The sequence below is a fragment of the Meriones unguiculatus genome, chromosome X (genome assembly GCF_030254825.1).
Source record: "Meriones unguiculatus strain TT.TT164.6M chromosome X, Bangor_MerUng_6.1, whole genome shotgun sequence".
Taxonomy (NCBI): Eukaryota; Metazoa; Chordata; class Mammalia; order Rodentia; family Muridae; genus Meriones; species Meriones unguiculatus.
The window spans coordinates 37,878,789-37,893,053 of NC_083369.1; the positions used below are offsets into that span (position 1 = coordinate 37,878,789).

Sequence of the window (14,265 nt, forward strand, 5' to 3'; positions counted from 1 at the left end):
CTTTCCTATATTGTTTTTATTATATATGACAGCAACCTCTGATATGTCTGTGGTTCATAAATAAAAGGGTTATACAAGTGAAAACATTCTCAATGATTAAAGAAAGCAGTGTCTTAGCTTTCTTTAGGATTGTTCAAGTCTTTTAAAGAAGCAAATGAGGGAATGGGAAGATGTCTCAGTAAAGTGCTTTCTGTGGTGTGTCTGTGTATGCATACTGCTTTGCAAATGTAATCTCTGAAAAATCCAGTGTAGGTGGCTCAATCAGTGAGTTGTATGTGTATGCACTGTTTTGTACAAATTTAATCCCCGAAAAATCCAGTCCTTTCCCCCTTTTGTTTGCAATGCTTGGGGGGTCAGGGCCTTTGTGCATGCTCAGTAAAAGCTCTCACTGGCTACATACACTATATCCTTTCATTTTTTTGAAGGGCATGATTGTACAGACTGAGCAGGGTATACTTATGTATTTAGGTATATGTATGTATATATATATATATATATATACACCTAAAGGTATATATATATACATATACCTAAATGTGTGTAAATGTATATATGTGTTGTGTATATATATATAAATGAAAAGGACCGTGAATTTGAAAGAAGATGTATGAATTGAAAGGAAGGGTGTATGGGAAGGTTTGGAGGGAGATAAAAGGAAGAGATTCGTCATTAAACCTAATCCCCCAAAATTTAGTAAATAAATATAATGAAGCTTTAAAAGGCAACAGTATCTATGATTGACCGTAAAAAGATTGTTGGTTTGTAATTGTTTTTCTTTTTGCTTTTGTGTACTAACATAATTGTCTTTATGTTACTATTGCCTCTAATCTTTTTTTTTAATTGTTTACATTTCTATAATCTGGTGATCTAATAGTACCCATGTTAGTGTCTACATACAGTGTTTTCATAACCATGTCGAATGGAGAAAATGAAGCTTAAAGCATTTTTTTAATCCTGTGATAGTTTCTATGCAGGTGACTATGATGCAAAGATGGTACAGACCCAGTCACACACATCTTCTGAAGAAAGTGTCAGGTAGAATGGTATGAAGTTGAGGGTATGAATGGAAACAATTAAAGGCTTCACTTTTCCCCTGGGAGAGATGTCTCAGCCTCATAGAGAGGAGGTAACATTTAAGCTGAACTTAGAGGGATACTGAAAGTCTTTAGTGTTAGGGAAGCTTAACAAGGTCAAAGCATGAGAGGAATATTATGTAACTATATGTTGCCAGTAAGAGAGAGAGGGGCGGGTCTTGGATGCTGTTTTAGTATTTTGTATACTTAAATTTAGAGATTTAGGAAGATTGCTCTGGTAATAATACAAGGACAGAATTGGAGATCAGGCAGGATAGAGCCTTATTTTAGAGTTCTTTTTTTTTTAATTTAGGGTACATTTTTATTTGTTTTTTTTTTAGGGTACATTTTTAAAATTTTTTAATAATTACACTTTATTCATTTTGTATCCCCCCATAAGCCCCTCCCTTCTCCACTCCCGATCCCACCCTCCCTCCCCTTTCTGCATGCATGCCACTCCCCAAGTCCACTGATAGGGGAGGTTCTCCTCTTCTTTCTGATCTTAGTCTATCAGTTCTCATCAAAAGTGGCTGCATTGTCCTCTACTGTGGCCTGGTAAGGCTGCTCCCCCTCAGGGGGAGGTGATCAAAGAGCAGGCCAATCAGATTATGTCAGAGGCAATCCCTCTTCCCATTACTATGTAACCCACTTGGACATGAACTGCCATGGGCTACATCTGTGCAGGGGTTCTAGGTTATCTCCATGAATAGTCCTTGGTGGGAGTATGAGTCTCTGGGAAGTTCCAATTTAGGGTAATTTTAAAGTGTGGAGATAGTACAATGAATAGCCATGTGCCTGTTACCTAGCTACTAAGTTACCAGTATGTAGCTGCTATGTTATTTATTTATACCCTACTCCCTCCTTTGATCATTTTGAAGGAGGTTCCTAAGTCAGGCATGGACTGGCAAAGCAAATATAGCAGCTTTCAGAATTGGCCTTTGCAGCCAAATCAAAATTCAAACAGAAAAAAAGGAAAGAAAATTCAAAAGGAAAAGAAAAAGCATTATCTATGCATTCAAAAAGTGCTTGGAAAAATCCTCATCTACATTCTTTATGAATTATATTCTCTGTGGCCAGAGTTGGTGGTAAAGATCTTTTATATAATGTTAAGTCTCAAAAGTCTTACCGTTACATCCAGTTTTTAAGATCAGTCTTTTCTTCACCCTTGCCCATTTCTAAAAGAAAATTAAGATATCACCCTTTAAACTACTATTCTTTATTCAAATTTCAGAAACTCGTCTTCAAAAAACAAACAAGCAAGCAAGCAAAATAGCCCATATCTAATAAGTGAATTTCACCACAGAAAAGTAAATGAGTTCAGGAAAATATTTTAATCTGTCAGAAATCAAGTCACTTAAAAATTAACTCACTTCCCCTGAAACTCCTTTTAGAAACTAAAAATACCTGGTTATACAAATACCTAACTCAGTTCTGAGGTAGACTATCATATATTTTTTTTAAGCTGTATTTCATCTTACTGCCATTTTGTGGTAAGATTTAGCCGAGCAATCTTCCCAGTACAGTCATTTTATGTAGGTGAGGATAGGGATACTAGTGCCTGTACTAGGGGCCTGGGGTGATAATAGGGGCCCGGGTGATGTTGGTACTTTGAACTAAGTCTGATGAGAATTGGTAACTGAGATGGCATCTCTAGCACATTTTCTGTTTAGTTGCTTTGCCCAGCAAAACATCTAAACAGAAACTGAGATTCAAGCCAAGCAATGGGTGGAGCATATGAGCCTTGAGTGGGAGGGGGAAGGATAAAATGACTCTGAGGGGACAGAAGCTCCACAAGAAGACGAACGGTCCCAACTAACCTGGGCCCAGAGGGACCTGAGGAGACTGAAGCACCAACCAAGGACCGTGCATGGAATGGACTTAGACCCCTCTACACATATATACCCAATGGGCAGCCTAGCCTCCATGTGGATACCCCAGAAAGGGGATGGGGTCTGTCTCCGAAGTGATCGCTGTTGGATGCTTTTCAATCACTTCACCCTTGTGTAGCTGCCTTACCAGGTTACTGTGAAAAGGAAAGTACACAGTCCTAATGAAACTGGATGTGCTGTGATGGGTTTGGGAGCGGTGTTCTCCCTTTTCTGAGGGGCCGGGTGGGGGGAAGGGGATGGGAGGAGGAATGCTACAATTGAGAAGTAAAGTGAATAACTAAATTTTAAAAAATGGAAAAAAAACGTTCTGTGTGTATGTTATTATTTTTTAGAATCATTAAGTATGTGAGCTTGGCAGGTAATTCTGCTCATAGCATTTCTTAAATACAGGGTATTGTTTGGCTTATGATGAACACTAAGTATTCTCCCCTCTATTGGAATTGATGTTGCAAGGAAACTTCTATCTTTGATTACTCTTTAACTATTAATATTTCTTGTAGTTGAATGATAGAAACCAGACTATCAGTTCACTGACAATAAGGAACATCATTTTGTTTGTTCATTTATGTTTTGTTTCCTAGTGCATGGGAGTGTGGGTGTGTGGGTGTGGATGTGTGTGTAAGCATGTACCAGATGCTCACACTTGGGACTTGAGACCTGAGATTTACAGGTCTTTGTGCTACTACCAGTAACTTCTGGATATCTAAAATCTGGTATTGGCAGCAGAAGCACTCCAACTAAACTGCTTCTATGACCCACCCTTGGATATGATTACCTAGCTTCCTTAAATTCTGCCATTTTCTGAATGTGGATCTAGGCTCCTGTCAGTTCTGTGAGCTACTAGCAATTTATTGGAAGAGGAGTAACTCTTCTAAATTAACTGGCTTTTATGTTGTTCCAGACACTTGACTAATGTGTCTATAGTCAAAACAGTTTTAATTAGAGCCAGTTGCTTATTTCTGGGACAATTTACTAGTGACCTCATCTACATTTCTTGGCAAACAACAGTAAAGTGGTCATTATATGTTTATCTTAGTGTGTAAGTTATTTGGTGCTTTGTGCTTTGGGAGACTTTTTTTTTTCTTAATTTTATCTTATTTTATTTTTATCAGTTACATTTTATTAACTCTGTATCCCAGCCATGTCCCGATCCCTCATTCCCTCCCAGTCCCTCCCTCCCTCCCTCCCTCCCTCATCTCCACCGTGCCCCTTTCCAAGTCCACTGATAGGGGGGACCTCCTCCCCATTCATCTGATCCTGTTTTATCAGGTATCTTCAGGACTGGCTGCAAAGCCCTCCTCTGTGGCCTAACAGGACTGCTCCTCCCTTCGGGGGTGGGGAGACCAAAGAGCCAGTCATTGAGTTCCTGTTAGAAATAGTCCCTGTTCCCTTGTGGTATTTTTATACAATGGAATACTACTCAGCAATCAAAAAGGAGGAAATCATGAAATTTGCAGGCAAATGGTGGGATCTAGAAAAGATCATTCTGAGTGAAATATCCCAGAAGGTGAAAGACAAACATGGGATATACTCACTTATATAGACCTATAAGATATGATAAACATAATGAAATTTATATACCTAAAAAGATAATCAATTGAGCGGACATGGGGTAAGATGATCAATCCTCATTTAGAAAGACGGATGGGATGTGCATTGAACGTATGACAGGAGTCTACTGAGCGCATCTGAAAGACTCTAACTAGCAGTATTTTCAAAGCAAAGACTCATGACCAAACCTTTGGCAGAGTACAGGGAATCATAAGAAAGAAGGGGCGTTAGTCTGATGGGGAAAGGATAGGAGCTCCACAAGGACCAAATATATCTGGGCACAGGGCCTTTTCTGAGACTGACATTCAACCAAGGACCATGTATGGATATAACCTAGAACCTCCACTCAGATGTAGCCTGTGGTAGCTCAGTAACCAATTGGGAGACTTTTTTTTAAGACTTTACTTTTTAAAGTAGTTAATCACATAGCAATTGAACAGGATTGGCATGTATCTTTAATTCCAACACTTGGGAGGCATGTGGGTTCCAGGCTAGTCAAGGTTACATAGAGAAACCCTGCTCAAAAAATTTTGTTTTGAGTAGAAGGCATGGAAATTTGTAATACCTTGTTTCCATCTATGCAGATGATTTTACATTATCAACATTCCTTCACCAGAATGGCATATTTGTTACAGTTAATGAATCTACATTGATGAGTTGGCATACGAAGATGATAGTTTACATTTGATTTCATCCTTGGCATTAGAAACTTTGGGAGCTTGAAATACATTTATAGTAGCATGTATTGAACATATTATATAGCATAATTTCACTGCCTTATAAATCCTTTGTACTCTGTTCACTAACTCCTGGCAGTCACTGGTCTTTTTTTTTTTTTTTTTTTTTTAACATCTCTACAGAATACCATATAGTTAGATTAGTATGGTATGTTTATAGCCTGTTTTTCAGATTAACTTTTTCTTTTGTTTGTTTTTGAGATGGTCTTACTATGTAGTTCTTGCTGTCCTGAAACTCACTGTGTAGACCATGCTGGCCCCATGGAGATCTTATCTGCTTCTGCCTCCTAAGTGCTGAGATTAAAGGTGTGTGCCTCTATGCCTGGCCTTTTAGATTGAGTAAGAATTTTCTATGTCTATTTCTAAATAGCTCATTTAGTACTAAATACTCCATTGTCTGATATACCAAAGAATAGTTGCTTCCAAGTTTTGACATTTACAAATTAAACTGTAGAGCTGTGTGCCAGTATTTATGTGGAGGTAAAATTTCAACTCCTTTGGGGAAAATACCAAGGAATACAAATATGATGTCATATCTTATGAGTATGTTTAGTTGTGTAAAGGCATTTTAGCCCTTTTCCAGGTAATCTATGGGAGTTCTTGTTCTACATCCTTGCTAACACTTGATGTCAATGTTCTGGGTTTGGTCATTGTAGCAGATCTGTAGTGAGATCTCATTGCTGATTATCAACAGTCTCTTGCAGTGTAGCATCTTTTCGTTAATTTTCTATCTGTATATCTTTTCTGGTGAGGTATCTGTTAAAAGTTTCATTGGTTTATTTTTGACTTTCTGGTCTTGTGTATTTTGGATAATTGTTCTTTATATGTTTTTTTTTTTCTCTGTCTTCTGGTACTTTGGATTGAACCAAGCAAGCACGTTACCTGTGAGCCATGCCCCAGCTACCTTGATGCCTTTAGCGAATAGTTTCTCTAGTCTAACTTTCTTTTTTTTTTTCTATTTAAAAGAAAGTACAGTTTATTTTTTATTTTTATTTTTTGCTTTCTTAGATGTTACCCTTGGATTTAATCCTCACCAAAACCTGCATCATCTAACTTTTTTACTGTTCTCTTCTTGGAGAGAGAAATATTAGTTTACATTTTACAGATAGGTCTGTGATCCATTTTGAATTGACTTTTCTGAAGAATGTATTGTTGAGACAGGGTTTCTCTGTGTAGCCTTGGCTATCATGGATTCGATTTTTAGACCAGGCTGGCCTTGAACTCACAGCAATCTACCTGTCTCTGCCTCCCTGAGTGCTGGTACTACAGGCGTGTTCCACCTTTCCCAGCTCACTCTCCAAAGTACTATGACTATAGGTATGTACTACCATGCCCAACCTCGTCTGGATTTTTTCTTTTTCATGTATGTATACAGCTATTCCAGCACCTTTTTTTTTTTTTTTTTTTGGTAAACACCCTCATGCATGTATTGCCTTTGCTTCTTTGTCAAGGATATGTTGACCAAAATTATATGGGGCTATTTTGGGGTTCTCATTTTCTGTTCCGTTGATTTGTTTGTTCATCTGACTAGTATAAAACCTTATTACTGTGGGTATGTATCGAGTCTTGAAGTGGTGTTTTGCTGGGTTCTAGTTTTTGGCCTCCATATAAACTTGAAAATCAGTTTGTCAGTATTCACAATGTAATTTGATGAGATTTTAGTTGGGGTTGCCTTGAATATGTAGGCCCACTTAGAAAAAAACTAACACCTCTTTTTCTTCTTTGATACAGAGTTTCTGTATGTAGTCCTGGCTATCCTAGAACTCACTTTATAGATCAGTCTGGCCTCCACCTAACCTAACAGAGATCTGCCTGAGTCTGCCTCCTGTTTGCTGGGATCAAAGGTGTGTGCACCGCTGCCCAGGCAGTAAATCTGAGACAGGGTTTTTCTGTGTAGTCCTGGCCATAGTAGAACTCACTCTGTAGACTAGGCTGGCCTTGAATGCAGAGATTCTGCCTGCCTCTGCCCATCAAGTGCTGAATTAAAGGTGTGTCAGCACTGCCCAGCTAAGAACTGACTTGATAGTATTGATTTATTTAGCTTTGGTTTTGATTTCTTTCATCAGTGATCTGAAGTTCCCCTCATAGAGCTTGAACATATATTGATACATTGATCGTTAAGTATTTTTAGATGGTAATATAAATAGTATTCATTTCAAATCCAGTTGTTCCTGGTGGTATATGTAAAAGTAGCTCTGGTAGTCAACCTTGTACTGTGGACATTTCAGGAGGGAGTTTATATTTGTGGCCATTGAGTGTATCTCTTGGATTTTCTACATAGGTGAAATGATAGGACACATTTTCGTTCCAAATCTGTATATCTTTTATTTTGGACCTCCCTTAATATTATATACATTCAATGTCCATCCATTCCCAAATTTTATAGTTTTTATTTTTCCTTAGCACTGAATAGTCCATTTTATATATGTACCAGATTTTTATTATCCATTCATGTGTTGATGGACATCTAAGTTAGTTCCATTTCCTTACTATAGTAAATAAAACAACAGACATGGATGTGCAAATATCGCTTATGGTAGGATATGGAGTTCTGGTTATATGTCTTAGAGTAGAGTAGCTGGGTCATTTGGTAGTTCTGTTTTTAAATTTTTGAAGCAGCCTAAAGTTACTTTTCATACTGGTTATGAAAAACTAATTAATAAATTAATTAACAAATTAATAAATTTGCACTCTGACCAGCACTGGATAATTTTTCTGTTTTTTTTTTTTTTTTTTTTCCTCTGTCTTCTGGTACTTGGGGAATGAATAAGGATCCCTCTTTCATGGTTTCCTTTCCTATAAACAGTTAGATAGCTGTTCTCATTGAATGAGGTGGTATGACAAAGGAGTTTTTATTTTTATTTCCTTGATGACTAGGATGTTTAAAATGTTTAACATTGCTTCTTTTGTAAACTGTCTACTCAGTTCATTACTCATTGATTGAAATTTGTATTTGCTTTGTATTTAATTTATGCAGTTCTCTGTAAATCTGGATATAAACCTATTGTCTGAAGTATAATTTTTTTTTAAGATTTATTTATTGTTTATACAGCATTCTGCCTACATGTGTGCCTGCACACCAGAGAGGGCACCAGATCTCATTATAGATGGTCATGAGCCACTATGTGTTTGCTAGGAGTTGAATTCAGGACCCTTGGAAGAACAGCCAGTGCTCTTAACCTCCGAGCCATCTCTAGCCCTGAAGTATAATTTATAACTATTTCCTCCCACTTTGTGGGCTGTCATTGTGTTTTCTTGATAGTTTTGTTTGCTGTGTAGAAACTTTGTATAGATATTTTCCCTTACTCTGCTCTTGAAATACTACTCAGAAATTTACCTACCGGGAGTGGCCAGAAGAGTATTTCCTGTGTTTCTGTCTGACTGTGTGAGAGTTTGAGGGGTTAAGGTCTTTGGTTAATTTCTAATTGATTAATGCACAAGGTGAAAGATAGGAATCCAATTTTATCTGGTTTATTTTGTGTATCACTCTTCAGTTTAGTTATTAATCTGTTCTCTAATCTTTATTATTTCTTGCCATTTACTATCTTTGGGATTGGCAGTCTTGAGAGCCTTGATGTGCTTCTTAGATTATTTATTTGACATCTCTCACTTTTTAATGTGAGTGTTATAAATTTTCCTCTTAGGACTGCCTTGGCTGTGTCCTGGAGAGATCTAACCTAGTAGGTTGTTCTCATTTTCATTTGTCTCTAGGAATTTTTAAATTTCTTCTCATGATTCTTGGATGACTCACTGTTACTTAAAAAAATATATTATCTAGTCCCCAAATATTTTTGTAGTTTCTCTTGTTGAATTCTTTTATTTCATTATGATCTAAGGAGACACAAGGAATTACCTTGGCTTTGTTTTGTTTTGTTTTGTTTTTGAGACTTTCTTTTATGATAGGATCAGTTTTGGAGGTTCACATGTACTGCTGAGAAAATGCATATTCCCTGCCTGTTAGGTGGAATATTCTACATGTATATGTTAAGTTGATCCCTCTGAAATTTCTTTGACTGTCTTCATTTCAGAAGACCTATGTAAATGAGTGGTGTGTTTATTGACATTCCTCACTATTATCGTGCTTGGACCTATGTGGGTTTTTTAAATGTCTTTTGATGTTTATGAAATTAGTGGCTCCCATTATGCTGCATAAAATTATCTTCTTGATGAATTGTTCCCTTTATTTATATGTAGTCTCCCTTTTTGTCTCTAATTTTGAATTGAAGTCTACTTTATCTGATAAAATTGTAACTACATCTGGTTTATGGTTTCCATTTGCTTGTTCGTTTGTGTTTGTCCTTTGATAGGAGTTTGGGATTATCATTGCTAGTTAAAGGTTTCTTAGAGACAATATATTGTTTCTTGTGTTTTAATTCAGTCCATTAGTCTATTTCTTTTTAATAATGAGTTGAGACAAGGTTATTATAGGGAGGGATTTGCTAATTCTTACAGATGTGTTAGGGGATCTGTTTTACTGGATTATTGGTAGTTTTCTTTCATAGTAGTTTTGGGAATTAGCTGATTATGGTTGTTTATTTCCTAAGACTGACTTATTTCATCGGTTTCTTTCATAGATTTGTACACTTTCATGTGTTCTCATAAAGGGAAGGCTATTGTTTTGTTCCTCCTCCCTGTATAATTTTCCATTAAGAATTTCTGAAGTGCGAGCTAGGTTGTTGATTGTCATAGTTTGTGTTTGTCTTGAACTATCTTTATTTCTTTATCATTTTCATGAAGATATAACATTCTTGGTTCACAACTACTTACCTTCAGAGTTTGAAATAACTTGATTTGGTGTTTTTTGTTTTGGCTTTTATGATTGCTAAGGAAAAGTCTGGGATATTTCTGATGTTTCTGCCTTTGTTGACATTTTTTCCCATGTTACTTCTAGTATTTACTTGGTATTTTTGACATCCTGATTATGATGTGTCGTAAGAGTTTCTTCTCTGGTCATGCCTTTGTGGAGTTTTATATGTCTCATGTGTATAGACGTCTACTTATATAATGCCAGTATTTTGTCTCTGTTCCATTTGATTTTACTCCTTCTATACCATGAATTCTTATATTTGACCTCTTGAGTGTATCTGGACATTTTTGGAAATATCATTCATGATCCTTAATTTATTTTTATTATTTCCCCTGAAATTTATTCTTCTGTGTGGTTGTACTTGTTAATGAAGGTATCTCTTGTGACCATCTCCTTTAATTTTAAGTATTTTTCTTTTGTTTTTTTCAGTGATTCAGTTTCTTTGCTGAATTTTCCATATATAAAATATATATAATATAGTTATATATACAATATAATAATATATAATTTCTTCCAGTTTCCAAACTCTTTAACTCACTTTGTAGACTATCTTGTTAATGTCTTAGGAAATTTTCCTTAATTTATGTATCTGTTTAAAACTTCTTTATGATCATTGATTTTTTTTTTTTTTTTAAGTAAGACTGAAGTCTTTCTCAGACATCTCAGCTATTTCTACAATTTTGGATTCCCTTATAGGAGAGTTGGTTGGTTGTATAATTTATTTTTCACATCTGTCTTGAGTTGAATGGTCTTTCAGCTTTGATTGTCCCTTCTGAGTATCTGGATATTTTGTTTTCTGTAATTTGTCATGCATGAAGTTCAGCTATGGAGACTGGTGAACTTGAGTGTTCATTTGTTAAATGGTGTCACTGAGGCTATCCTATCTTGCCTGTGTGTCTGCACGACCAAAGGTGGGGTTGCAGCCATAGCATCAAGGTAGCTAGATGGAATAAAATGTACTCCTTGGATTCTATGAACCTGTTGGGCAAATACCAAATATTAGACTCACTGAGGTCTGTTTTCTGTACTGGGGCTGTGGTTAGAACTACAGGACCTCTGGACCACAGGAGTATAGACGTCCCAGTCCTTCAGTGAGGTGACTGCTGGAACCTCAGAAGTCAAAATCCAAGATCCACACTGCCCCTTGAGACCACTGGAGTAAAACTTTAGTCTCTCAGGGATCCTTGGAGCCACTGGGGCTGGATACCCAGTCATATAGTCTTCTCTGGTCCCTTTGGAGTCAGAGGTTTAAACTTGTGGTTCTTCCTAAGCCTGGTTCCATCCTGCACTCCTGAGGGTTCCCAGTCATAGCTACCAAATGGGAGAGAATAGATCCCTGGGGCACCAAGTTTCAGGTTTAGCCCAGGATGCCAGGCAAGCACTCTACCGACAAGAAGCTACAGGGAAGTCACTTGGTAGAGTTTCCAAAGCAGTCTGCTTATAAGAGCATGGGGTAGAGTCTTGGACCAGAGTCTGACAGGCTACCAAGGTAGGCAGCTAGGAAGAACAACCTCAAGGTGACTGGAGAGCAAACAACATTGAGAATTCTTTATATAATATATTCTAAGTAATGTATATGGTTTGCAATTATTTTCTCCCAATAGGCTTTTATATACATTTTATGTTTAAGTCTGGAACACTTTCTGTTAATTTTATAAAAATTTAATTAAATGGATTTGTGCATTTGTGTGGCCATGTGCATTGAGTTCAGGTTCCTGTGGTGTTTAGAAGAGGGCTTCGATCCCTTTGAGATGGAGTTATATGTGGTTGTGAACCATCTGAAGTGGGTGCTAAGAATTGAACTTGGGTCTTCTGCAAGAGCAGTACAACTTGCCAAGCCATTTCTCTAGCCTCTTGAATTAATTTATATAAGCTATGACACTCAGGTCATAGATTATCACCTGTATTATGAATGTCTTCTTGTTCTGACCACTTTTTTGTTTTGTTGTGTTATTTAGGAGAAAAGGTTTTTCTGTGTAGCCTTGGCTGTCCTGGACTGGCTTTGTAGACCAGGCTGGTCTTGAACTTATAGACATGCACTGTGACCAACTTGTTCTGACAACTTTTATTGACATGTTTCCTTGAGAGTACTTGGGTGTATTTGAATTTGTATATCTGGTTTTAAAAATCTTATTTCATTGATACACTTGCCTGTTCCTCCTCAGTCTGTACTATTTGTGTGTGTCTGTGTTGTGTACATACACATATGTGCACTTGTATCTTAATATTGTGCAGGATGATGAAATAGTGTCGAATGGCATTAATATTTGCTAAGGGTTTGGGAAATGATGGCCAAAGAATACAAGATTTCTTTTTAGGAGAGTGAATTCCAGCAGTATTATATAACATGGTGAGAAAAGTTAATAGATATATGAAAATTGTTGAGAGTAGATTTTATATTTTCCACACCCCAAAAATGTATGTTAATTAAATGTTTTAGCAATTCTACAAATTGTGTATAATTCAAAACCTGTTAGATGCCATAACTGACCCTGTATGGAAATACTCTTGTCTCCAAAAATAGTGATTCACCTATGAGAACGGACAATCCCCCTTCCCTGATCTATTGGCAGCTAAGGATTGTTGGGAGGCACATCATTTTTTTTTCTGGTCTAGTCACTGTTAAGTCGTTCTTGCTTCAGCAAGCAACCTCCCACCAGTGTTCTGACAAGAAACTCTTTAATTTCTGCTCATTGGGGCACACACAAAAAGAAGTAATGAAAGTAGGAGGGATCTTGCTGAGAAGAAGCAGGAATCGAAGAAGCAGGTTCGAAGCAGGAATGGGAGAGAGCAAGATTGGCATGGGTTGGGAATTGAAAAAAAAAAAAACTAAAATTTTAATGGAGCTGTGCGAACTGAGAAAAATAATTATTTGTTCTTGTTTTTAGTTTTCAAAGTTATTTCCTATTGTCATTTCTTTGCTTTTCATATATACTTTGGGATAGTTCAGGTCTATTTTTGAGTCTTGCTGGGCTTTGAGTAGGAATAGTATTAAATTATATGTCAATTTTAGGAGATTTGACATCTATTATGTTGAATCTTAAGGATGGCATGTGTGTGCATGCACACAGGTGTGCTTGCCAGTGAATATGTGTTTGAGATCGGAGTTCAGCTTTGAGTACCTTCCTCTATTGTTCTCCACCATATTTTTTAAGACAATCTCTGACTGAACCTGAGTTTTTCTGCTTTTGTTAGACTGGCTGGCCACTGTGTCCCCAGGATCCACCTGTTTCTACCCCACCTACTCCAATCACTGTAGTTACAGGCTATCGCTGCTGTGGTTGACTTTTATCATGGGTTCTGGGTAACTGAAGTCAACTCTTCATGCTTACATTGCAAGTGCTTTTATCACTAAATTGTCTGCCTGGCCCCTCTAGGAGGTGTTTTATAAATGTGGGATTTGTTTTTAAATGTAGATGATATTTTGTATAGAAATAGGGATAGTTGCATTTTCTGGTATGTGTACCTGTTACTTTCTTTTGTGTGGTATACTATTTGAGGGCTAGAATTTCTAACATTCTGTTTGAATAAAAGTGATATTATTCTGTTTGAATAATATTGATATTGTTCCCCATTCATTCTAAAGGGAAAGCATGCATCAGTTATTTGAGTTGTATAATGTTGGGGCTGATTGCTACTTCCTCTAGCAGAATACTTCTTGTAGCAGAAGCAGTTTAATTGCTTTTCTGCTAATAACTGCATCTCTCTAATAATGGCAATCTGCTTTTAGCTGTAAAATCTTTTGTAAGAAAAGAGCAACAACAAAAAACCCAAGCCTTGAATTTAACTGTTTAAATTGCTCAGTATATGGATTCTATTCCATGGTTTAAGATTGTTGGTCTCGTTTTAGGTATTTTGAAGTTGTTGGTAAGAGTCATCTTATCTTGTTCATTTGTGTTAGATGATAAGGTAGTTTTAAAGGGAATTTGTAGTTACATATTCTAAATATTAATTATAGAGGAATGTTGTTTAGTATTCCAATACTGTATTTAGGTGGTAAATATTCAAAGTGATGATATGCTGTTACTTTGATTTATATTTGTGTCAAAAATGATAGCCTCATAAGTATGTAAATATTATGTACCCATCATTAAAACAATAATTATGAACATCCTGAATATTTTTTACCAATTCTTCCTAAATACCCATTGGAATAGATTCAAGCAAAATAGGTAAATAGGCCAGAAACTACCTAGAAAATATGTATG

At 36.6% G+C, this 14,265-nt stretch overlaps 1 protein-coding gene across 16 annotated transcripts in view; it reads left to right on the forward strand.

The window, feature by feature from the left end:
- Huwe1 (HECT, UBA and WWE domain containing E3 ubiquitin protein ligase 1) overlaps positions 1–14,265 on the forward strand; it is a 142,319-nt gene that overhangs the window by 20,481 nt on the left and 107,573 nt on the right. The gene's annotated exons all lie outside the window — the stretch shown is intronic.